Source organism: Marmota marmota, unplaced genomic scaffold, assembly GCF_001458135.2.
Source record: "Marmota marmota marmota unplaced genomic scaffold, marMar, whole genome shotgun sequence".
In the NCBI taxonomy this organism is placed as follows: Eukaryota; Metazoa; Chordata; class Mammalia; order Rodentia; family Sciuridae; genus Marmota; species Marmota marmota.
In genome coordinates this window covers 17,842,989-17,868,065 of record NW_026000240.1, presented here as the reverse complement: position 1 = coordinate 17,868,065, position 25,077 = coordinate 17,842,989, and positions in this window count along the sequence as shown.

Sequence of the window (25,077 nt, the reverse complement as noted above, 5' to 3'; positions counted from 1 at the left end):
ACTGAGCAATGGTCTTACTACACTCCATCTCTAACTCAAGAGTTTTTCTAGACACACTGGAGGATATTGTTCTTTCATTCCCAGTCAACTTTAATAAACAAGCATGCAATGCATGAACCCTTCTGTGACTTCTGCCACATTCTCTTCCAAATAGGCCAGATCTGTACCTTCCTAATTTCAAGAATAAAGTCCCTAACCTTGATAATGACACAGTTATGGCTCATCAGTGTTCAGACATGCACTTAAGAAGTTTGCCTACCACATGCTCTGGGCTTTCCCAGTCCTGAAATCATGTCCTAAAGCTGCAGTCATTGCAGAATTATTTGTCCAAAGGCACAAAGATTAAGCCACTTTAGCATTACATAGTATCATATTGTTTAGTTGTCACAGAGAGCTGCCGTACAGAAGCTCACTAATTAACCTAACTGGATCCAAATGCTTCCACTTTTTTGATACACCTGTCATGGTCCCTCCACTATTTGAGATCTCCTGTCAGTTTCCCAGGACAGTTGCAGTTTATGCCTTGTTTTCCCCATAAAATTATTAAAACATCCCATTTTACCCAACCTAACACATTTCCTACATTTAACATAATCATTGAACATTTATTCTTTCTAATATGTACTTTGAAATATACATACGTACCCACTTTTTCTTTGTACCTTTGAACATTGTCTTCTCTGGCTAGAATGTACCCTGTACATAGAATTGCCTTCATTAGCAAATAACAATATACCATTCAGGTAAATTTGAACTCGAGATAAACAATGCATAAGTATAAGCCCAGAACACATTTATATTTAAAAAGTATTCATTGTTGACCTAAAACTCAAACAAACCCTGGGTGACCTATGTTGTATCTGGCAACCCCATCCACACCCCAATCCATAGCCAAAGCCTAACTGTAACGTTTCTTCCACTCCATAATCTTGACACAGCCCTCTTTCTTCTCCCAATGCTGCCTCCGGGAGTACTGTAGCTGTGCCTCTCTTTCTGATACTGAGCGTTCTCACTAGCATCAAAACCACTCCTGTATACGTCTCCCATCTTCCACTTAATGTAACTTGAGGACAAGAACTATACACTATTTTTCCCCATTGCATTAGAAATCACATATTGACCAATACTAGCAATCAATATAAATTGTTGGTCTAGAAATAACTGTTTTAGTGATCTTACTTAAACTTAAAAAAAATAACAAAATGTTTAAATTTCCCTAGAATTTTTTTTTTCATTTTGTTTTGTTGAGTTGGGGTCTTGCTATGTTGCCCAGGCTGACCTCCAACTCCTAAGCTCATGTCATCCCCCTGCCTCTGCCTCCAGAGTAACTGGGACTACAAGTGCAGACCACTGTATCTGGCTGCCTCAGATATTGTGAAACTCCTTCTGATGACTTAATGGCTTCTCCCAAGCACAGCTGAATAATAAAATCCATACCTATTTCAGAATTTAAAATACAGTTATTAAGTTCATTGACTGTAACAAATGTACCACTGGGGAGTGGGAAGGTGATAGTGGAGGAAGACATGGCTATGTGGAACAGGATATAGGTGGGAACTCTCTGTACTTCACACACAATTTTGCTATGAACTTAAAATGTCTCTCAAACAATAAAGTGTATTTTAATAATTCAAAAAGGTCAATTTGAATTGAGCTTAAAAAGTACAGCTGCTAAAATAATGCTAAGTGATGAATTATATCCTTGCCATGTATATTATTAAAAGTACTCTATTTTCAAAACTTACTTTGGATCTGAGTAGCTTTATCTTGAAAATTGAACTTAAAACCTTTTCATGATGACCTTCATCATGGTTACAGGTTTTTAAACTAATCAAAGCAAGCAAGCTCTATTTACCTCTTGCTCTCTAGTGGATAGTGACATTTCAGTGTGCATCTTTTATAAATATTACCAGAATATCTCATCTGCTAAGAGAATTAGATTCAATATAATTTTAGTCTCTGAATATAAAGATCAGTTGCACATATAATTTTAGCACTATTTATTTTCTTGTACACATGTGTACCCCTGGATATGCATGCACACCCTGCAGAAATAGAATCAAGCCAATTAATTATTGCTGACTTTCATACTTTATCCAAAGGACAGAAATAATCACCTGTTGGTTAAATTGTTTTTGCAAAATTATATCTTACTGTAAAGATATTTTCCCTTTCTCATGCCTTTCTTTGGGATCATTCATCCACTGTTCATTTGACAATTGACTGCACATGTATTAGCTGTGGCTCCGTGCTTGGCTGTTATCACAGAGCTTATTATGGTTTCCAATACAACAATCTAAAAGATGTATATTAAATATTTTTGAAAACAGAAACATTAGAATTAAATGTGCAAGCTCAAATGTTTTTTTTTCCCCTTAAAGAAAGACCTGAGATTTGTTATGCTACTTCAAATTTTAAAAAATTGTTTGAATCCACTTTTGGTTAAACAATTTAACCTTACATTTTGAAGCCATCTATCAGAACATTAGTCATAGGTCAAATGAAGCCATGCCAAAAGGAAAAAAAAATCATTTCCATTTCGACAAAAATTGAGAGGTTTTGGTCTCCCAGGGCTGATATCATTCTTTGTCTATGGACAGATTTAGGCATGTGAAGAAAGTATAGGGACCAGCCCAGTAAGACAGACCAGCTGAAACAGCCCTAGTCATCAGTGGGATCCTAATGTCACAGATAGACCATACCTAGAGCCACAAAGAAAATGCACTTTGTGACCCAAGAAAGAAGGCAAGCACTACAGTCTCCTTCGAACAACAAGGGATTCCAATAAGATGTAAATTCTATTGTTGCCAATGAAATCCAGAGTTTGGTTCTGAGCTCCACATAGAGGAAGAAAATTGGATTTAATAAAATTCTAAATAAATTCCCTTTCTTACAGAACTGTAAATAAATATGCATACAATTGAAAAACATGATGGTAATTTTGTTTTTTACTAATAGTGTTGTCTCCACAGATACTTCACCATGACGGCTCAAGAGCAGTGGCGTTTTGCTAATTTCTAAGTAAGTTGGAAGATAAAGTGATTCACGGGAAATATAACTGATCTTCTCCTCACCACTGCATAAATAGTATTTGTTATAAAAGTTTAAAAGCCACATTTATGCATTGAATTATTAAAGCAAATATAATACACGATGCTCCCATATTGTATTGTTTTGCAAGGGTTATCGGGGACTCGTCACCATTTATCATACATGTACTTCTGTCTTTTTTTCTACTCAGAAGCACAGCATGAAAAAACTTCATTTCACATTGAAACATCACTGTGTGGAACAGTGAGATGAAATGAGACACAGGAGGAGTTATACTCCGGTAAACAGTTGGTCTACGGGAATGATAGCATTTTATGCTGAGACTGATATATCAATTTTAAGTCCTAAGAGATGACTGATCTGAAAGCCAGAATGTCACTAGTGATGAACTATACACATGTGAAAAATTACAGGTAACGAGACTGGGCCCGCTGGGAGGCCTCTCACCCAGGCCTGTTTTACAAACCAACACAGAATGTGAAGGGTCCTCCTCCAGAGACCCTTCCGATTAATTATTCCAAATCACTGGTGGACAAAAGCATGCGTTTTGTCATAGACATCTAATGTGTCACCAAATAATCTATTCAGCGATGTTGTAAATGTGACCAGAAATATATCTCACAGCCTGCGTTTTGGAATGCATACATTTTTTACATAAAGGAAAAAAAAAGATGGACATTTTAGGAGAGAAACTGTTTCATTCAACAATCAGAGAATACAGAGAGTAGAATCCACACACTATTTTTCTTGGCTCAAATAAAAGAAGCAGCACCTAGTTTTGTTTTTTTCCCACATTTCCAAAGTGCGAAGTATTTCTCACTGTATATACAAATTGTGGAACGATTTTGAAAATATTTTCTTGATGAAAATAAGAGGCTTCAGAGCTACTGCTGGCAGCTATAGCCACATGGATACAAAGTGATATTTTATCACACCATCAGAATCAAAAATAAAGGTAGGCAATACTGACTTTATTTTTTTAACTTCAACATTTTAACTATCATTAAAATATTCAAAACTGAGCTGAAGATCTGTATGGTATAAAATAATGCTTTCGGGATAGCCATGGACAAGTTCTTTATGCCTCAGTTCCTTACCTGTAAAATGGACATAACAGAGTACTTGCTCAGACAGTCAGGAGATTTAAATAGCACGTGGCAAATGCTAAGTACGGATTTGCTGCTATTTGCTCTTATTCAGTATTTCTTCAGGAATTTGAGGAAACGTTTTTTCAAAACAAATAGCTTTATAAATAATAACACATTAACATCATAACAAAATTTTAATAAATATGTCACAAGGCATGGCCAAAAGATGAAAACATAAAACAAAATATTGTTTCTTGACAGCCCTTCATTAATATCCAGAAGGGCCACATTCCCAGGAGTAGATCAAGGGTTCAGAACCAGAATTTGGGTTTGACTTCCATTTTCAGAATTTCCTCATTATGGGCAAGTCAGAAAATCCTTTGAGCCACCGTTTTCTTATCTAAAATGGCAATATCCTCCAAAGTTAGGAATGGAACCATTATATGACCCAGTATTCCACACCTTGATGTTTATCCAAAAGATCTAAAATCAGCACACTACAGTGATACAGCCACTTTAATGTCTATAGCAGCACAATTCATAATAGCCAAATAATGGAATCAACCCAAATGCCCATCAATAAATGAATGGATTAAGAAAATGTAGTATATTCACACAATGGCCAGCCATTAAGAAGAAGGAAATGATAGTATTTGTCGGCAAATGTATGGAACTGGAAAACATCATGCTAAGTGAAATAAATTGAACTCAGAAAATCGAGAGTCAAATGTTTTCTCTCATATGCCGAAGCTAGAGTTAAAACAAAGGAAAGAAGGAGGGGAGATCAGATATCATAAAGATAAAGGAAGCTCAGTAGAATATAAGGAGATCAAAAGGGAGAAAGGAAGGACAAAAAAGGGGAGGAAATGCTGAATAGATTTTTAAAAATCATGCTATATGCATATATACAAACATACCAAGGTGAATTTCACCTTTAGGTATAAAAACCAAAAATAAATAAATAGACGATCAAAAGGAAGATCAGTAGAGTAGAAGTAAGAGAATCAAGGATAGGGGAGGGAAAGAGGGAGAGACACAAACTAAAATCAAATTACATGCATACATGATTTTTGGGGGGAATGAATCCAACTACTCTGCAGAGCTACAATGCTCTAATAAAAAATAGAATAAAATGGGAAAATCATCCTTCTCAAAAAATGTGTAGCAAACTTCAAATATGATGACATTTCTGAGGACACTGGGGATAGAATATAAAAACACATTCTCTACCATTTGCCAATATAAGCTACAATTAATAATAAGATCTTCCCTCTACCTGTGCTGTCACATAGGTTCAATGATATAACTGCCTTATGAGAAAACACTGGTACAGGTCTCTTGAAGATATCCGAGGAAGGAAATAACTGCAAAAGAACTTACCACTAATTGAAATGGCTGACTATAAGAAAGTCTTAAGAATGAAAATGTAAACAGTCTTTAAAATGGCTCATGTATAATCTGCTTTGCTTTTTGAAGGGATTCAACACATTAGTGTCCTTGCCAAAATCTTTGCAGTTAGCAACTGATCTTCTGACGTTTTCTCAAAGTTCTGAGCCTTGGCCTCTATTCTCAATGACCAATCCATATTGACATATTTTTCTTTTAACCTGTAGTAGCCTGCAACTTTTGTGTTATTAAAACTATTATTCTTTTCCTTGATGGTTATCCGTTATTTTATGCTTAGAAAGTCCCTCCTCACCCAGAAATCAATCAATCATCTCTTTGCTCTTTCTCTTATGTTTTCATTTAATACCCAGCTGTTACTTGGAACTTATTTTTATATGATGCAAGAAGAAACTCATGTATTTCCACCAGTAAATTAATTGTCCCTAAACTATTTATTAAGTAATATTTTTAAGAAAGCAAGCTGCTCATGATGACAAACTTTTTTCCTTTTTATAAGAACCCATGAAATGTATCTGTAATGTGGCCAACCTTCTGGGGATTTGTAAACTCATGTACCTAGACCAGACAAGAATCACAATAACCCTTGCTTGAAATAGAGTAGGAACTGTGGTGGGTTTGAGTGGAAACTCTGACTTCACAGATTAGAGTATGTATGCACACTTGAAAGCTTAAACAATTTGCAGGCTACACAAGCCACATGTGTCCCTAGAGAGCACCCAGGACACATCCCTATTACGTGGTTGTGGATTCTTTCTCAAGGTCTTTGCCGTCATCATCACCAGCAAACCCTATTCATTAATGCTACTGCAGGGGGAACCCTGGATTAACAATGTGGGAGCAAACTTCAAATATGATGTCCAAAACTTCAGACTTCATAACAGAAACAAGTGTGCAGAGATTTTAGAGACTTTGCAAGATCTGAAATATGAAAAACCTTATGGATTTTGTATTAGAAAAGAAGAATTATTTTCATTTTGAAGCCAGATTTTATTTTATGAAGTACAGATTTAGAGATTTGCTTGTGAATGGAAGGTCAAGGGAGATAGTATAGTTTAAATCTCCTCATGTGAGAGTGGCAAAACTGATATAGAAAGAGGGAACATTAGTTACTGAGGATATACTTCATGGAAGTATTAGCTGCAAAGAAGTGTCTCTGGACAGTACTGATATAGGTATTATATTGTTAACATATTTCTAAAGTATATCTGACACCTATCTGTGGTAAATTAAAAATAAATACTATGCCAAATGGCTGTCAATTTCCAAGATTTCAAAGAGGGGGATTGATACTCTGCTGATTTTTAAAATATGTATAAAGCTTGTATTATATGGATTTAAAATACAGTAACTGTGAAGGGGGACAACTAGGAAAGGGGACCTAGGTGTAGAGTGGGAAATAGAAAGGTAGGTGACATCAAAGCACACTATATGCATTACGAAAGTGTTACAACACAAACCATTATTTTGTATAGTTAATTTGTGCTAATAATTATAACCAAAATATTACAAAAAATAGTATTTAAAACAGCATAAATTTTACTCCAAACCGTTTATTTTTTTTTTCTTTTGGTACCAGGTACTGAACCTAGGGACACTTAACCACTGAGCCACATCCACGCCCTTTTCAATATTTTATTTAGAGACAGGGTCTCACAGAGTTGCTTAGGGCCTCACTAAGTTGCTGAGGCTGGCTTTGAACTCACAATCCTCTGCCTCAACCTCCTGAGCTCTATGTTCTTTTAATTTTATTTTTGAAATAAGCATAGAGTAAAAATGGTCTTTGTATGCAGTTGTATGAATTTTGCCACATGTTTAAGTTACACACTCATGACCGCCATCAGCATCCAGAACATCCCCCAGCCCCTCAACTTCCCATCACCTTCATGTGGTCACATTAAAGCCCTCACCTTTATGTCATGGAAACCACTGCTTGGCCCTCTACTGTGGTAGTTCTGTCCTTTTGAGAAAGTCAGATCCTATGGTTCATCTTTCCCTTCACTCAGCAAAGGGACATTGCCAGCTTTGGCAATGTCGATGCTGTTGCTCTAAACAACCTGAGCAGGTGTCTATGTAAACTAAGTTTCCATTTCTCTTGTATAAGCATCTAGGACTGGAACTGCTGGGTCATAGAATAAAGATGACTACAACAGTAGCTTTAAAAAGAAGCCAAACTAATTTGCATTTCCACCAGTAGTAGGTAAAAAGTTTAGTATCTCTACATCTCCATCAGCCCCTGATGATTTTTTTTTTTTTTGGTCATACACGTCTATTGGTAGCTCATCAAATTTTAATATTTATTTTACTAATGATGCTAAAAATTATTCATATGTTTATTAGCCCTCCACATGTCCTCTTCAGTGAAGCGTGTTCAAATAATTTGTCCATTTTTAAATTGGATTTGTTACCAATGAGTATTTGAGAGACCTTTATGCATTCTGGATACGAGTCTTTTGCCAGATGTATGATCTGTAAATACTTTTCCCTATCTGTACTTGTCCTTTAATGCTCTTGATAATGTCTTTCATACAACAATAACAACAAAAAAGTTTGACTTAAATAAAGTTCAATTTGTTGATTTTTGTTTCATGAATCATGGTTTGGTGTCATGTCTAAGTTTTCTTTACTTAATCACAGTTCATGAAGATTTTCATCTATGATTGCTTCAGAGATTTTTATAGTTATTTTTATTTTCTTTTTTACATCCAGGTCTAGGATCCATTTTGCATTAATGTTTTTAACATAAATATGAGTTTTAGGTTGAAATTTATTGCACATAGATACACAGTTGTTTCAACATCATTTGTTGAAAACGTTTGATTGGCCCATGTTCCTTTGTCAAAATTCATTGGCCATGTTTGAAACAGCCCATTTCAAGACACTCTACCCTGTTCCATTAATCTATGTATCTGTTCTTTCACCAATACCACACTGTTTTAACCATTGTAGCTTCACAGTAAGTCTTGGACAATATCATTTGCCCAATTTTATTTTTGCTTTTCAAAATTGTTTTGCTTACTCTGGTTTCTACATACATTGTAGAACCAACTTGTGTGTATGTGTGTATGTGTGCGTATATGTGTATATATGTGTGTGTGTGTGTGTGTGTGTGTGTGTATATATATATATACACACACACACACACATATATATATATAAACCATGATAGGATTTTAATTGCAGTAATCAATCTAGGGAGAAATGAATCATTACTGAGTTTTTCAATTCATAAACACAGTATTATCTCCATTTATTTAAATCTTTTTTTCAGCATATGATTTACTTCATTTATTTCTAAGTATTGCCATTTCAGGGAGAAGGACTATTGTAAGTGATATTTTAAAATTTGTTTTCAATAGTTAATTACATTTCTATAGCAATATTATTGATTTTTATATATCAGATATATTCACAGCAACCTTCAATGAATACCTTTATTAATTTTCAGAGTTTTACATTGGATTTCATGGAATTTTCCATAGGCAAAAAACTATGCAAATACTTACAGTTTTATTTCTTTCTTTCCAATTTGTATACCTGTTCTTTCTTTTTCTTTCCTTGTTACTCTAGTTGGGGATTCTAACACAATGCTGAATAAGGTAAGTTAGAGTGGACACTCGTGTCTTGTTCCCAACCTAAAGAAGAAAGCCTTGAGCTACCCAATGTAATATTAGTATGACAGTAGATGTAAATCTCTTGTACATGTCTTTTTGTCACATTGAAAAAGTTCCCTTGTATTCCTAACTTGCTGAAATTGTCTTTCAGGAATGCTTTTTCAATATTAATTATGATAACAAAATAATTTTAATTGTTTAGATTAATTTGGTAGATTAGATTTATTTTTAAATATTGAATTGGCCTTGCATTTCTAAATGAATCTTACTTAGATATATAATTAATATATACTAATACTTACATTAAATGTTTGTATATGAATGTGTATTCATATGTGTTTGTATGTTGTATGTATATAGATATACACATGTATATATATATATATATATATATATATATATATATATATNATATATATGTATATATATATATGTATGTATATATATATATACATATATATATATATATATATATATATATATATATATATATATATATATGATACATATATGCACACACACTGATGGCTAGATTAAATATACTTGTGTCTATTTTCATGAGGAATATTATTCAGTATTTCTTTCTTTGATTTTTCAATGAGGTGGGGCCAGATTCATAGAAAGAGTTGTTAAGTTAAACTTTTCTGTTTTCTCAGAGAGATTGTGCAGAATTGGTGTTATTTCTTGTTAAAATGTTTTGTAGAACTTTCTTGTGAAACCATGTAGGCCTGAAGATTCCTCTACTGGATGGTTTTAAGAATTCAATGGTTTTCCTTATTATAGGACTATGTATATTATAAATTTCATCTTAGATAAAGTTGGGTCCTTTGAGATTTTTGAGGAAATGGTCAATTTCATCTAAGTTGTCAAATGTATTTGTGTGAAGTTGTCTGTCGTATTTCATTATTACTTTTTTTTCAAGTGTTCTGTAGTAATATCTCCCTACCTCTCTCTCCCTCTCTCTCTCTCTCTCTCTCTTTTTTTTTTTTTTTTTAGCACTTGGAATTGAACCCAGGGGCACTCTACCATGAGCTACATCCACAGTCCTTTTCATTTTCTCCTTTGAAAACAGGGTCTTCTAAATTGCTGAACTTGCAGTCCTCCTGTTCAGCCCCCCAAGTCTCTGGGATTTCCAACATACACCTCAGCACGTGGCTTTTTTTCATTCTTGATTTTGGTAATTTGTATGTTCTCTCTCTGACTTCCTCTGAATTATGGATCACTTAGATATATACTGCTGATTTTCCAAGTATTTGGACATATATCTGTTGTCTTTCTCATACTAATTTCTCATTCAGTTCCATGTGGTATTTTTGTTTAATTGTTAAGGCTTACTGTACAGTCTCATATGTGGTGTGTTGCTGTGACAGTCCATGTACACTTAAAAAAGAGTGCATACAGATTACCTTTCTACCCTTTTAGATTCTCTTAGAGAAACATTTCTAAGTCTTAAATTGTATTTATAGGTTTGTCTATTTGTCCTTCCAGTGTTATGAATTTTTGCTTTAACAAAACAGAAATTCCATTGTTGGGGAATTGATGCTTAGTATTATTGTTTTTTTGTTTTGAATAAACATTTTTATAATATATAATGACTTTATTGAAGTAATTTTTTGCTTTGATAATATTTTATCTAATATTAATAAATTGCCCAGATTTTTTGGATGAGTGTTTGAATGACAAATCATCTTTTCTTTCTTTTTTAACACATCTACAAGATTATATTTGATTATAAACAAAGCCTCATAACATAATATTCAAAATGACCTGCATTCGACTCAAAATTACTCAATATAAAGAACCTAAACTCAGAAGGGAAAACAACAATCAATAGATGCTGACTTTGATGTGTCTTCATGAAATCTGATTTGCCCCCAACACAAAACCAATTAAACTGGATGGTTAATGCTGAGCTCGAAACAAGTGGGCTTAAATGCATAACAGGTGGATTCCATCAAATGTCAGAGGTGAATGACAATGAGACACGCAAATTTTCAGAAAAGTTAAGATTAGTACTTTTCAGTTAAGTTTAGAAACGATCCTGCTTAGAAACCAAGGATGGCTTAAATAGATTCATGGAGTCACCCCTGCTCCCTTTGGTTCCAAAATAATATAACAAATGATAATCAAGAAAAAATTCATTATTGTTCAAGATGGTATAATATTTTTCTATAGTTCAGTGCTTGCCTGGCATGTAGGAGACCCTGACTTCCATCCTCAGCACTGAAATATGTGTAAACACACACACACACACACACACACAAATACACACACACACACTATCCTAACATAGTCCTAAGTGTTAAGATCAGATATGTGTGGAATATATATTATATATTACTGTAGACACAATTTTTCTAGAAGTCTCTGAAATTTTACATTTTAGAAATTTCAGAAATAATTGAGAATTATAAGAAAACACTATATTTATTTCAAAAAAAAGACATACAATAAATTCAAAATTTATAGACCCATCCTAGGAATCCATAGGCATCATATTAAAATTCCTTATTTGTGTAATACCTGAATAAATCAAATTTATTTTTCTGATGTTATATTTATTTCACTTAAATAACTGGAATTGCCTAGGAATCCACATTTTATCTTTGTTACATAAAATTCAGTCTGTTCTAAAAAAGTCTATTCATAAAAAAGTTGGCATTTAACACAATTTTCCTATTTTATTAAAATATGTCAGATATTCTTTTAATATAGACAATTATTTAGTAACATCCACTAAATTCTCACCAAATGAATAATGCATTATTTTTTAAAAGACCTGAAAATTTGTTAAAGTGAAACAAGATAAATCATATAGTATACTTAATTTCACTTAAGAAATAGAAATGAAAATAGGACACAAATTATGAATGAATGGCAAAGACAATAATGCCCTTTGAATAGGTGGATGTATATGGGGTCATTGCAGTGTTCAGAATTGGTTTTTATAGTCAAAAACTTTCAAATTATATTATATAATCTATATAATATAATATATATATAAACTTTCAAACAATATGCTTATACAAATTATATATATATAATATATATATAATATGTATATATAAGCTAGGGGAAAAATAAAAAAAATATTGATAAGGGTTAAAGGAGAAATCAATGCAAATAAAAACAAAAACTAAAACTCAAAACACGGTAAAATTGATCACGAAAAAAAAGAGCTGAGTATTTTCAAGAACTACAACATAAAAAAACTTCAATAGTATGATCAAGAAAAATAAAAGATCTGGATGAATGAATAGGATCAAGGAAAGTGATGCCAACAGAGCTATTTAAAATCTGGACTAGAGAGCCGCGAAGACTTCATGGCTGTGAATTTATAAATCCAGGCAAATGTGAAGTGCAATGATCTGATTCTGGAAAGCAGAAGGAACTGGAAGCAGCCCCACACCCGGGGTCCAGCAGCAGCCCAAGGAGCCTTTCAGGGAGGAGGATACCTTCAGGGAAGTCCCCACCAGCCACGGGGGGCGGGGGGGGACCAGAGGGAAGGAGGAGAGACCACAGAGGTTTTGTCAGGGGTTGAAAGGGAAAGTCTGGAACAAGGAGCAATATCTAAAGCTATTTTTTAGGGATTGTACTGTTTGTATTGTTTGAAGAATTGCACAATACCCACGGTGTCCCCTGAATAATAAAGAGCTCTAATATTCTTAGGTTACCTTGAGTCAGATCATTATTTCTTTGAATACAACAGCATGTATGAGTAGAAACAGGATTTAGGGATTCTAGGTGCAGATCTCAATGCAAGTGAATGAATAGAAAACCAGAAAAGTGTTCATCAAACAATAGTAACTCTGGGAATAGGGTTAACATAAGGAAAGTCATGGGTGAGGGAAAGGTTTTCCAATTCACTGTAAAACTGTTACTCTTCAGGTTTTTTTGTTTTGTTTTGTTTTGTTTTGTTTTGTGGTTGTTTACAATGGCTACACACATATATAGACACACATGTATAAATATATATACAACATATACTTTTGTAAATAAACTTTAGCTTTGTTTTCCTTTTTTCCTGCTTTTTTTATTGGTGCATTATAGTTGTACAGAATGATGAGATTTGTTACATATTTGTACATTCATATCATATAACTATATAATTTAGCCAATATCCCTCCTCATTACTACCCCTTCCTTTCCTCTACTGATCTCCCTTTGATTTTCATGAGATCTTCTACCACCTTTCTTTTCCTTTTTCCTGTCTAGCTTCTGCATATGAGAGAAAATATAGGACTCTTGACCTTCTAAAGTTTGACTTATTTCATTTTACATGATTGTCACTAGTTCTACCCATTTGCCTTGCAAATGACATAATTTCATTCTTCTTTATGGCTAAATAAAACTCCACTGTGCATGTAAACCACATTTTATTGATTCATCCATTGATGGCCACCTGTGCTAGTTCCATAGCTTGGCTATTGTGAATTGTAAAATATAACTTTGTTTTCTAAAAACTAATAAAATTTATTTCACCACCCATTTGAGATTCATAGGGTTAATTCTCCCATATATGATTATAAGTTTTTCATATTTTCCATGTGTCATCTATTTATTCACTTGTGCTTTCAAATATAGAACTAAAGAAAGAGTTTGCAAGAAAATTATAATTTCCTTTAGGAAAGAGAATTAAAGATGCTTTTTGTTTGTGATTTTTTTTAATGATGCAATAGCAAATGAATGGCACCATGAAAAAACTACATGAGGATTTAGAGAAGACGAATAAGGTCAGAATATTGTGGCCTGTGAACATTCTTGAGGGGACTTCATGGAGAACTTATTTTGGACAGGGAGAAGAAGGAAGAACATTTTCTTGGAAAGATGATGGCGGTATCTGAAGGCAGGGAGGAGAACTGCAGCAGATGAGGCCAACTAGAATTTAAGCCCACGAGAAAGCCAATCAGAAAGTCAGGGTGGAGAGTAATCCGGGAGGACCTTGAGCTTATTAGAAGCCTCATGCATAGAAGTCAAGAGCTGTGACTCTGAACTTCCGCAGATCAACATTTCTAATGCACTTTCCCCCTTTGTGGTCTGGGCAAGGATCTCAATCTCCCTGAACCTCAGAAAAATAAACTTAATACCAACACTGACTTCAAAGAATTACCATGAAGATCAAGTACTAGAGGTATTTAGTAAAGGATTTGCAGTGACCTCATAAATTTTAACCCTGTAAAAGTATTTTTATAGCATGCATAGAGTTTAACATCATGGCCTCCAAGAGGATAGCATTTTTCAAATTGTATCTTCTAAGACATTATTTTTTAGACATTTAATTGGTTTTACTCAAAGTAAAAGTTCCTTGGGTAAAATATCTTGAAAAGATAGGAATTCAACATTGTTTCTAAGACTCTGATATGCTAATGAGCATCAGCACTGTGTTTTAGGCAACATAGCCAAAACTGTTGTTTTGGAATTGTTTCGTGTATAAATTTTATTCCTCAAAGCACCTTTTGGAATCAGCATTTCACACTGGGAACACTACCAAAGGCAATGATATCACATGCAAGTCTTTGATCAGCAAAGTGGCATGAGGTAGAAAACAGTGTTTAGCTAAATCTGTGATCCCAAACAGGTTGGAGGGGAAAAAATTAAGTAAGGATTTTGCAAAACCTGAGATTTGATATCGACAGCCTGGACTCAGATTAATGTACTGGTAACATAAAGAAAAGGACAAATTCCAATGGCAGGAGCAGAGGTGACCAGTTGGTGCAGGCTAAAGGGGGAAGAGAGGTGGTAGAATCCTAGCCAGAAAAATCATTTCCATTCAAACTTACCAGAATTAAGTAATTATTGCTAGAAAGAAGAAAGACATAACTTTTTAAAAATGGTTTAAAGTTAGGGGCCGGAGTTGTGACTCAGTGGTAGAGCACTTGCCTAGCATGCCTGAGGCACAGGGCTCGATCCCCAGCACCAGGTAAAAATAAACAAATAAAATAAAGGTATTGTGTCCATCTACAACTATATATATATTTTTTTTAATTAAAAATAATGGTTTAAAGTTAAAATTTTGAGACTTGGACTTCCTCATGAAAATATGAAGAAACCCACTGAAAAAAAATACTGATACCCCGAAAAGAAGAGCAGGGCTCCTCCTAGCCCAAGGACATAAGCTAAATGCAGAAGCTTGAGAGGAATCAGCTCAGGACTACTGGCAAGTCCTGGGGAGAAATGCCCACTGACCTGGGGGGATATAAGCCAACACCCCTAAGCATCTGGAGCCTGGCCAGGTCTGTGGGCAGGGGAATGAGGAGGAGAAAGAGAGCCAGCAGAGAGCTGGGGGCAGTTGGAAAAGATGGAAGGAAAGATGTAGCCTGACTCAGAGGTATTTTCTTTGGTGCATATTAATTATACCAAGTGGAGGGTTTCTTTGTGGCATATTCATAGAGAAGTGGAATGTTTAAGAAAGAAAAGCCAGTAGGGAGAAAGCAGAGAATGTGGGGGGAAATATAAATTAGCATTAAAAACATTGGCAGGTTATAACTATAGATTTTTATTTTATCACTTCCTTGATTGATAGAGATTAAGTTTCGGGGTTTACTGAGCACTTACTTGGTAAGTAAAGTAGTGAGTAAACACTAGATGAAAAGATTGAAAACAAATAACATTTTTATTCAAGAAAAAGAAAAGAACAATCAAAAAAGACCAGATGGAATTGAATGAAGTACCAGAAAAGCCATTTCACTGTACAACTTTTACAGGTATGAGGAGATTGCATAATTCAGAGGAAGGAGCTAGAGATGCTGAAGAATTTGTCATTTATGATCTCAAAGGAGGGAATGGGAAGGAATTGACAAATTAGGTAGAGATGAAAGAGAAAGAAAAAAATGGATTTTTCCAAGTGATGGTTAAAAAAATAAAAAAAAAACAGACTAGGGGATACACATATAAACAAAGAACAATAACTGCTGAATAAATCTGTGAAAACTAGTGATTTTATCAATCCCTGTGTCCAGTGTGTTCAGATTTTTTTATTTGGTTTTGACTAGGGAAGAATACAAATGGTAAGACAACTTTTCATCAGAAATTAATAGAAAGTCTTCTTGGAGGTAGGCACCAGAAACAAATGGGAGAACAGAAGCTAGAGATGAGAAGAAAAAATAAAGAAAGGAAAAAGATCAAGATTCCTTAGCATAAAGAACATGAATAGATGAATCAATATTATATGATTTTATTCTTTAAACTACACCTGTATGTATACTTTTCTATCAAAGCTTCTTCCACTCTATAGACCCAAGACAAAGAAAAAGCATTACTTTAACTGAAAGAAAAAAAAATCTTTATAATTCATGGCTCAGAAAAATATATAGATGAAAAATACAGAGAAATCCAGAAATGCATTTTACAAAATAGACCCATAAGAACCCACTATGTATTATTAAACAAAACCAAGTGTTGAACGTGGGTGTGAACGGGGTATAAAGAAGGCTACCATCTTTCTCACAGTACAACCCTATCTTAGAAAGCAAACAGATGTTCCCACATAACCCAGAATTGTCATTCTCAAACTCCTTGTGAAAGTACCAAGAATTCTGCAGTTCTGGACAGTGATCAATACTATCACTTATTTTATTTTATAAAAACCAAAACCTTATGCTGGGAGTCCTGATACTTCCATCCATAATTGGAAGGCTCTTTTAAACCTCGTCTCACATATCCAACGGAGGTCCTGGATTTCTGTTGTGCTCACAAGACCCACGATTACACTTTCAGAAGCCTACAAGAAGGCCCTGGAAGTCAGAGTTCAACATAAACACCGTGCACTGAAATCATGTCCCCACAATAAAGTAGAACTTGATAAAGTGAAGTTATGACACTATCAAGTTATCAACTTTCAGGAAATACTCTGTGCCATCAGTGAGCACGTTCAACTATGAAATGCAGTCCATCACAATAATATTTTCAATAAAATTTCTGCAAAATTAGATGATAACAAGACCATGATATTTTAAATTGAATGAATTTGAAGATAGTTAAGAATTAGACTCCCAGCGGAATACTTGATGTCACAAGCTATGAACACTACTGTTTAATGGACACTCATGCTCCATCTGCTTCCTTTTCCATTACTCGAATCTCCTAACCAGTTTCTCATGCACACATTCCAGCTCCATGCTGTGTTTTCTATTTATTGAATACATTTCTCACTTCAACATTTTTCCACCTGAGCTGGCAGTTGTGGCTTTTATGGCTGTACACATGCAGGTCTCCCTAGATTATGAACTTCATATTTTTTCATTTGCCTCATGCTTCAGTTCTCCAGCTTAGTAGGCCCTAAAATGTGCAAATTGAGAGGTGTTTCGAGGCAGCCATGGCTATTCGAGGCCATTGACTTGTCATCAATTAGATTAAAACATTGGTTTACAAAAATAATGTTTTCTCTTTACTTCATAAAAAATAAAACACTTGCAAAAGGGAACCCAGCTGTGCTAAGAAGCAAATTACTTTATGTGGGTAAGCAAACATCTTCTGGTCAGGACTGCAATGTATTATTCAAGTCCACTTTACTACATCAGTTTTAAAGTAATGTGAATGTTACATGTTGTTTCTAAGTAAAATAAGGGAGGGGAGAATCCAAAGAGTTGACTTGCTTTTGTTTCTTTTTCTTTTTCAGATATTCAGGGATCCTTTGGGGTCTTAAATGCATGCTATCTCTAGTCCTAGAAGTAATAATAAACAACGTGAGTGACAACCGAGGTCCTTATTTTCACAATGTCCCCAAATTCTCTATTTTTAAAAGCTTACAAGTAAGGAATTAACACCCAGTCTATAATCCTGAGTAATATTGCAGTCCATAATCCTTGTAATATTGCAAAGTAGCCAAATATGTAAAAGTGGTCCACCTTGATATATGAATTGATTTAAGGACAAAGAAAACACCAATATATTTTCTTGCTTAACAGTAAAATTAAAAGACTTCATGTGTTTAGCAGAATTCAAAATAATCAATGTGATAAGGTTTTATGTACTGAGTTTTTGAATCTTAAAATCATTCATAAAAGGATCCCATCCTACTACCATGGACAGGTGATTTCTTCTATTTTTGCTCTTCAGCATCAAATAAATAAATCTCTTTTAACCATTTGTTGTATGCACAGCAACTAATTAAAAATGTGATCTTCCATCACAATCTTTTTCATGCAAATGTAGGACAGAATATTATCAGAAAGTCAGTAATAACAGAGCCAGTTGCCTTGGTACAAAAGTAGCATTTATATTTCCTGCTGGCAGATGTATTTGCCAGAAAATGTCTAACAAAATAAATTTAGACAATTTAACCAGCATGGTGGATTTGTCCATTTTTGCTGTCAAGCATCAACTCTTGCTCTTAACCTAAGTAGAAAGAGACACATGACTAAACTTACAATGAAAGATCCCAAAATCATTAATGGTCGTGAAATAAGATATTTTCCTAGCTTGGGGTATGAACATACATACATGCATATGTATCATACAGCTGATGGAATTAATATCACCATGAGAAGAAAAGTCATCTGAGACTCTTAGTGTGTGAAAGAAGGAAAAGGTAATCCTAGTATAGTTTGCTTTTGCTGTTAAATATGTTCTAGAAAGTTAAATAATGCACAAAATATACAGGAATCAGCCAAATGCTGTCTAACCTTATCAAACACAGGTCAGTGCCATTGTCGCAGCCGACTGAAATTTCCTCCAGTGGAGCTCTGGACACACAGAAAGCCTAGAATTGAGACAGAATTACAGTGGCATTGTATAAATAATCTAACTGTGACCTATGGGGTTAAAACCTATAATTGGAGTGATACTTCAAAGCAATGACTACTTTTTCAATGCTATTTTGTGCAGCCAGATAGGAAGATGACTTGTTGGGGTTTTATTGGCCAGGAATAGGACTGCAAAAGTGATATTTTCAACAGCTGCTGGTGCATTTGTGCTCTGACAAATTAGAGGCTAAATCAAAGCATTAAAGAACATCAAAGGCTTAATTTAATGCAAAAACAAGTACTCCAACTGGATCTATTTTACAGTGAATTAATAATGCAGATTTACATAGAATGTTGATGCTTTGTTTTTTTAAGGTTTAGAAGAAAATGTTTTGCTTACAAAATACAAGATCCATAGACTGTCATTTTTAACCATGCAAAAACAATGCAAAATAATTTGATATGATGAGTACATTCTAGGTATTTGCTAAGTGGTTCTTTAAAGTGAAATGAGTATTGATTACCAGAACTAAGTATATATTACCATGAATGTGATAGTAGAATAGATGTACAATAAAATCACTGGGCTCAGCTAAAATTCTACTTGATAAACACCCTAATGCGGAATGTATTCTTTGTGTATGGTTTTGATATAAGAAAAATATACATACATGTACACACTATTCATGCTGTGCTGAGGATTTATGCATATTCAGTATAGTTGTCTAACTTATCAATGTTCCTTTCAAAAAATAAAAAAAAATCTTGTGAGACATTTAGTGGAAATTTAAAATACAGAAAAAAATTGCAAATTTTTCTGATGCTACTCAGAGTTGATATGAACATTAAAGACAATTCTAAGATGGTGGATATTTTAACTCTTTAGAAATAATCACAAATGTAAATTGTCCATCCTATGTAGATTAAAATTTAATGTAAATTTTAGAATACAGATTAGGATATTTAGAAAATCATCTACCATATAAGTTGGGTAAGATTTATCCTATTTGTTTTCAATAAATTCTAAATACTATCTTAGCCCAAGACTTTCCTAAGAATATTCTCAAGCTTTATCCAAAAATATACAAGTTCCAAGAAGAAATGAGGAAGGTTTGTCCAGGAAACATCCCCATATAATTATGAGATTGGTATAGAATTCCTGGGAGAAACCAAGAACAAATTTCAAATTCTTTCTTATATTGGCATATGTGGTCATTTACACAATGAGCATTTAATTGTGCAATATTTCATCTAATATGTTTAACCTATGTAAGATTATGCTTATTTAAAGTTTTCCTTTATCAAAAAAGATCATGTTGATCACTAAATATATCACCTAAATTAATATTAATTTCTTACTTGGGCCAATGGGGCAAAGTATTAGAAGTAATTAGTGCTCATTTTTTCTTCAGGAGGAGGACAGATTCTGCCAAACTTACCCTGGTGAAAAGTACACAAAATATCAGAGCTCTAACGTAAACAGAATGCACAGTTTTAAAGTAGAGAATTTGTATCTATTATATATTACAATAAACCCCCCTTCCTCATTAATTTTACTGAAGACTCCAGATGGGAAACAAAATATTAATTTTGTTCAGCCTTAGGCATTGTTGACTGTTAAGGTACTCACTAAATCACTGATCTTATTCACATTAATATTAGATTTCTGCTATAAAAATTTAGGACCCTTGGGTATGGAGTTCAGTTTGTCATAAGTATAATTAATTGTTTTTAAAAATGATTAATTTGTCAAAATGGCAAAAAAAAAGAAATATTGGGCAGACGAGGCTCCTGAGCGAGCTAGCCTACCTTAAAGTCATGGTAATACTCATGAAATTATGCAAATTAATTGACTCTTTCAATGTTGCATAAAATGCTACTTCTAGTACAGTGCATGGAACATTAGGCTGTTCATCCAGCAAAAAAAAAATAAGAGGGAAAAAGTTGCATTTCACAGGCTGGAATCTTTACAAGCAAGGCCCTGTGGTTGAGGATACTCACAACTACAATCTATTTTTCTACAGAGCATTTGGCTTTCAAACATTGCACACAAAACTTGTCCTGCTTATTACAATTTTTCCCCAAGCAACTGTCAAGAAAAAAATCAACTGGATCTTGTGGGTATTTCCCTCTTCTTAATATAAAAATGGGGAAGAGATTTTGACTATTTGAACATGCTAAAGAAAGTGATATTTATTCTAGAATTATTTAGCAATGCAGGTTTTAAATGGAAAAGCTCATGCAGAAGCCCCAGAAAAACTCATACTATGCTCAGAATCCCAATGCTTTACTTATGTCAACATAGTTTACTTACTAAATAGCAAAAATCAGTGACAACAGCAAAATAAAAAGGATAATACCTTCAGAATAATTATCCTGTCCAAAGTAAATGCAAAAGTCAATTTTCCAAGACAAGGGTAAAACGATGACATACATTAGTGCATTTTTTAATTCCTGAAACAAATTCTTATTTAAGACCTATACTTCCAAAATGCTCAAAAATTAAATTTTAAAAATTAACAAAATTGTTCCATGGAATTATCAGAGCTACTTTAAGAAAATAACAAGATCTCCCATGTAAGATTTAGGCCTGCATCAAAGAGAGAGGATATCCCCTGGTTAGCTACTGTGTTCCCCATTAGACAAATGAGCTCAGGTAATCAATTGTTATGGTCTCAGGCAACAATTCCAGCCTTGGTCCAACAGACATTATTAATTTTCAACTCTGCTCCATCAATAATATTGCATTAATAAACATAGGAAAGCCCTACTGTCACAGTGTAGCATCTTAGACCCTAACTGCTTTGGCTTTTCTTGTTCTTACATTATTTTAAAACTGACCACTTGGTTATGAAATTATAATATTTTATATCTACCTAATGACCATTTTATCTTAATGTTAACTTGATTATTGTAGGCAAAATTCCATGCCTTACTGTGGTTCCAATATATCTCTAAAAATCCCACTTGAATTTTATTTAATAAGAAAATCAAGTCCTAATAGATTACATATTTCTAATAGCAACTAGTCTACTTATTAAGATAAAATATAAATGTAATTTGAAGATTTTCCAAAGAGATGGGCAAGAATTTTCACAAAATAGTTTTAAGTTGCAGATATTTAAATTTGCTGTAAACTCCCACAATTCATAGGAAGACTTGGCATGCCTTTGATTTTTGCAGGAATTATTGATACTATTGACATTATTGGTCCATTTATTTATTTTTAAATGTGTATTAATCAGGCTGATTGTCTCAGTATACCTGGCTCATAGCAAGTCTGCACTGCATTGCTATTAAACAACTCTCACAAGTAGATGCTTACATTTTAAAAAGGGCTTAACTTCCCTGTGCTACTCTCCTATCTATATAAAAGGAAATCAATACCCTGAGAATACATCACATGCTATAGTATCAGTTTTCCCTATATTTGCAATAGAGAGTGTTAATTTTGAAAGAAAACTTTAATTTTCTTTCAAAACTAGAAAATCAGGACAACAGCACATGCAAACACATTGGTATCTCAATGATAGACCAACATTTCTGCTCCGTGTGTATGCCAGTTTGTGGAAATCAGCAAATAAATGAGGAAATGTGCCTATTTAAACTAATTATGATCTGTCAATGTAATTACCCATTTCTGTCACCCAAGCATGTTTTCATGCATGCACATTTATAACTCTGTAGCTTATGCATTTTCTCCATAGTCCACCAATTTGGATATACTGATATACTGTGGCAAATCCCAGGTGACACCAATATTTATATTTATGGCCTATCACTGTTACTTCTTGATGCATTTGCTAAAAGCAATATAAACTGAGTTACTATGTTTTGCTTTCAAACCCAAGTTTCATGCCTCCATTCTGCCTGAGGTGGTTTCAGCCCCAGCTGGGAGCCTCTGGCTTAATCATCTAACTTTAGACAGACTCTGGGCAAAACCTGCTATGGCCACTTCCACAAGAGCCTGGAGTTGATTGTGTGCAATGCATTTTTGATGTGCAGTCCTAAAATGGCACCAGCTAATATATGCAAACAGGTGTCATGTTTAGCAATGTCTAAGTGTTACCCTCCTCATCCCTTAGATGTGCGTTAAGGAAGCTTTCTGCTTATTAAGAATCCCCAGGTGAGATCATTCCAAACGCTCCTTAAGAGCCCATATTTCACATATATTCAAGGGATCACTAACACCATGTACTAAGGTTGCCCACACTGTCATTATTTTTCAGCTATACTATCTCCTCTGTTGTTTCTTCCTATAATTGTTTCTGTACTGTGAGCAGCAATTTTGGAAATAAAGCCAATATCTGTATACATGAAAGATCTTAAAAAATAGACTGCTTAGGTGAATGATTAAAATTAGGAAAGATTAGGCAGATTCCATATAAGGTGCACAGAACTTGAGGTCACAAAATATCTTGCCCTTTGCACAGTCAGACAAAAGCACAAGATTACCACAGACCACTGTTGTCAGGTCTAACCTTTATTGAGTATTAGCACTGTGATCACATCTAAATTTGCATTGCACTTAACCTTCACAACTATCCTGTGGGGTGGAAATCTTTGTCTGTATCTTCTCCGAGGAACCTAAAGCATGGAGAGGTCAGATATTTTTCTGGAGAGTCTCTCTTTTAAGTAGCTCAGCTGGCATTTGGCATCCCACAAATGTCTACTTCCAATGAGTTTTCTTAACTACTAATCTTTACTAACACCTCTGTCATATTTACAAAGAAATCCTCCTAGGCACCATTCACCAACTGTAATCCAATTTATGTGCTATTGTAGCACTTCATCCATAATTTCATATTTCTCTAAGGCAGGACCCTGTATTTTTTTAACACGGTACCTGTCATAACACTGGTATACATGAAATGTTCAAGTGAAAAGAATTTAGGAGAGGCCAGAATCCAATATTCGACATTCTTACTATCAATGTATCAATGTTTATTCTTCCTAGTCCATCGCATTTATTTTATATGACAACAAGTGGTCCTTTTGGCAAACATATAGTGACCACCATTATTATCACTTGTGAGTTTTCATACCTCACAAGGAATGAATAGCCTTTTTAGCTTCTTAAGAATATCAATACCTAGAAATATGACACAAGTCTGCTCAAACTGCAACTGCTCTGCTTCCATAAAATTCCTCAAGAAAAAAAAACGGTAGGAATCAGTCGATTTATATCTCTGCCCTGGAAACTCTCACACCAGAAAGCCCAGGTTTGTTTCAGAAGCTGCAACGTGTTATGGATTAAAAATCCACCAAAAAAAAGGACCAAAGCAACACATACTCAACAACTTCATTTGCATTACAAATAGGTAACCTGCCATGGTATTTTGCTACCCCACTGACACGTTGCCAGGGAACAACAGAAAAATAAAACCAGTGTGTCTACTCACAGGTGAGGAGCAGAGTTTGAATAAAGTGAAGCTGCTATTCAATCTGTTATGCAGCTCACCATATAAACACACACCCACTCTCCTCCCCAGCCAGCAGAAGAAAGATGACAGGGCAGCCACCCCTGCCTACTGGAGGTCCCCAGCACGGAGGGACCCTGAGGTTCTGCACATGCTGAACAGAATGTTGAAAAGAGCGAAGGAAATGAAGTAGTGACATGGAGAAAAGCCAGTGTGTGCCTTGCCCAGAGAAAAGGCATCTCAAATCTAATAGTATCGCCTCCAAATAAAAGAGTGATAATTGGTTGTAGCAATTGCCAGCAGTAGCCTTAGCTAGGCCAGAGGAAACTATTTTGCCGGGCCAAAGCAAACTCATTTAAAAAAAAAAAAAACTCATTTGATGAACATTTATTAAATGCACCATAATCTGGGTTTCTTTTAAAGTCCATTGTCATGGTTCTAGACAGTTTTTATTTGTTTTTGTTTGATCCCTGCATCTGTTCATCCTGAAAAAAAAAAATGTCCAATTAACTAATAAATAGGCTGTGTCGGAGAGGGCAGTGACTTATCCATGGTTATTCTCCTGGCAAGTGGGAGACCCAAGACACCTAAAATTGAAATCCAAATATATCTGACTGGGCTGGGGATGTGGCTCAAGCGGTAGCGCGCTCACCTGACATGCGTGCGCCAGGGTTCGACCCTCAGCACCACATACAAACAAAGATGTTGTGTCCGCCAAGAACTAAAAAATAAATATTAAAAAAAAATTCTCTCTCTCTCTCAAAAAAAAAAGGGAGATGTCCATACAAATTAAAATTTCTTTAAAAAAAAAATATAT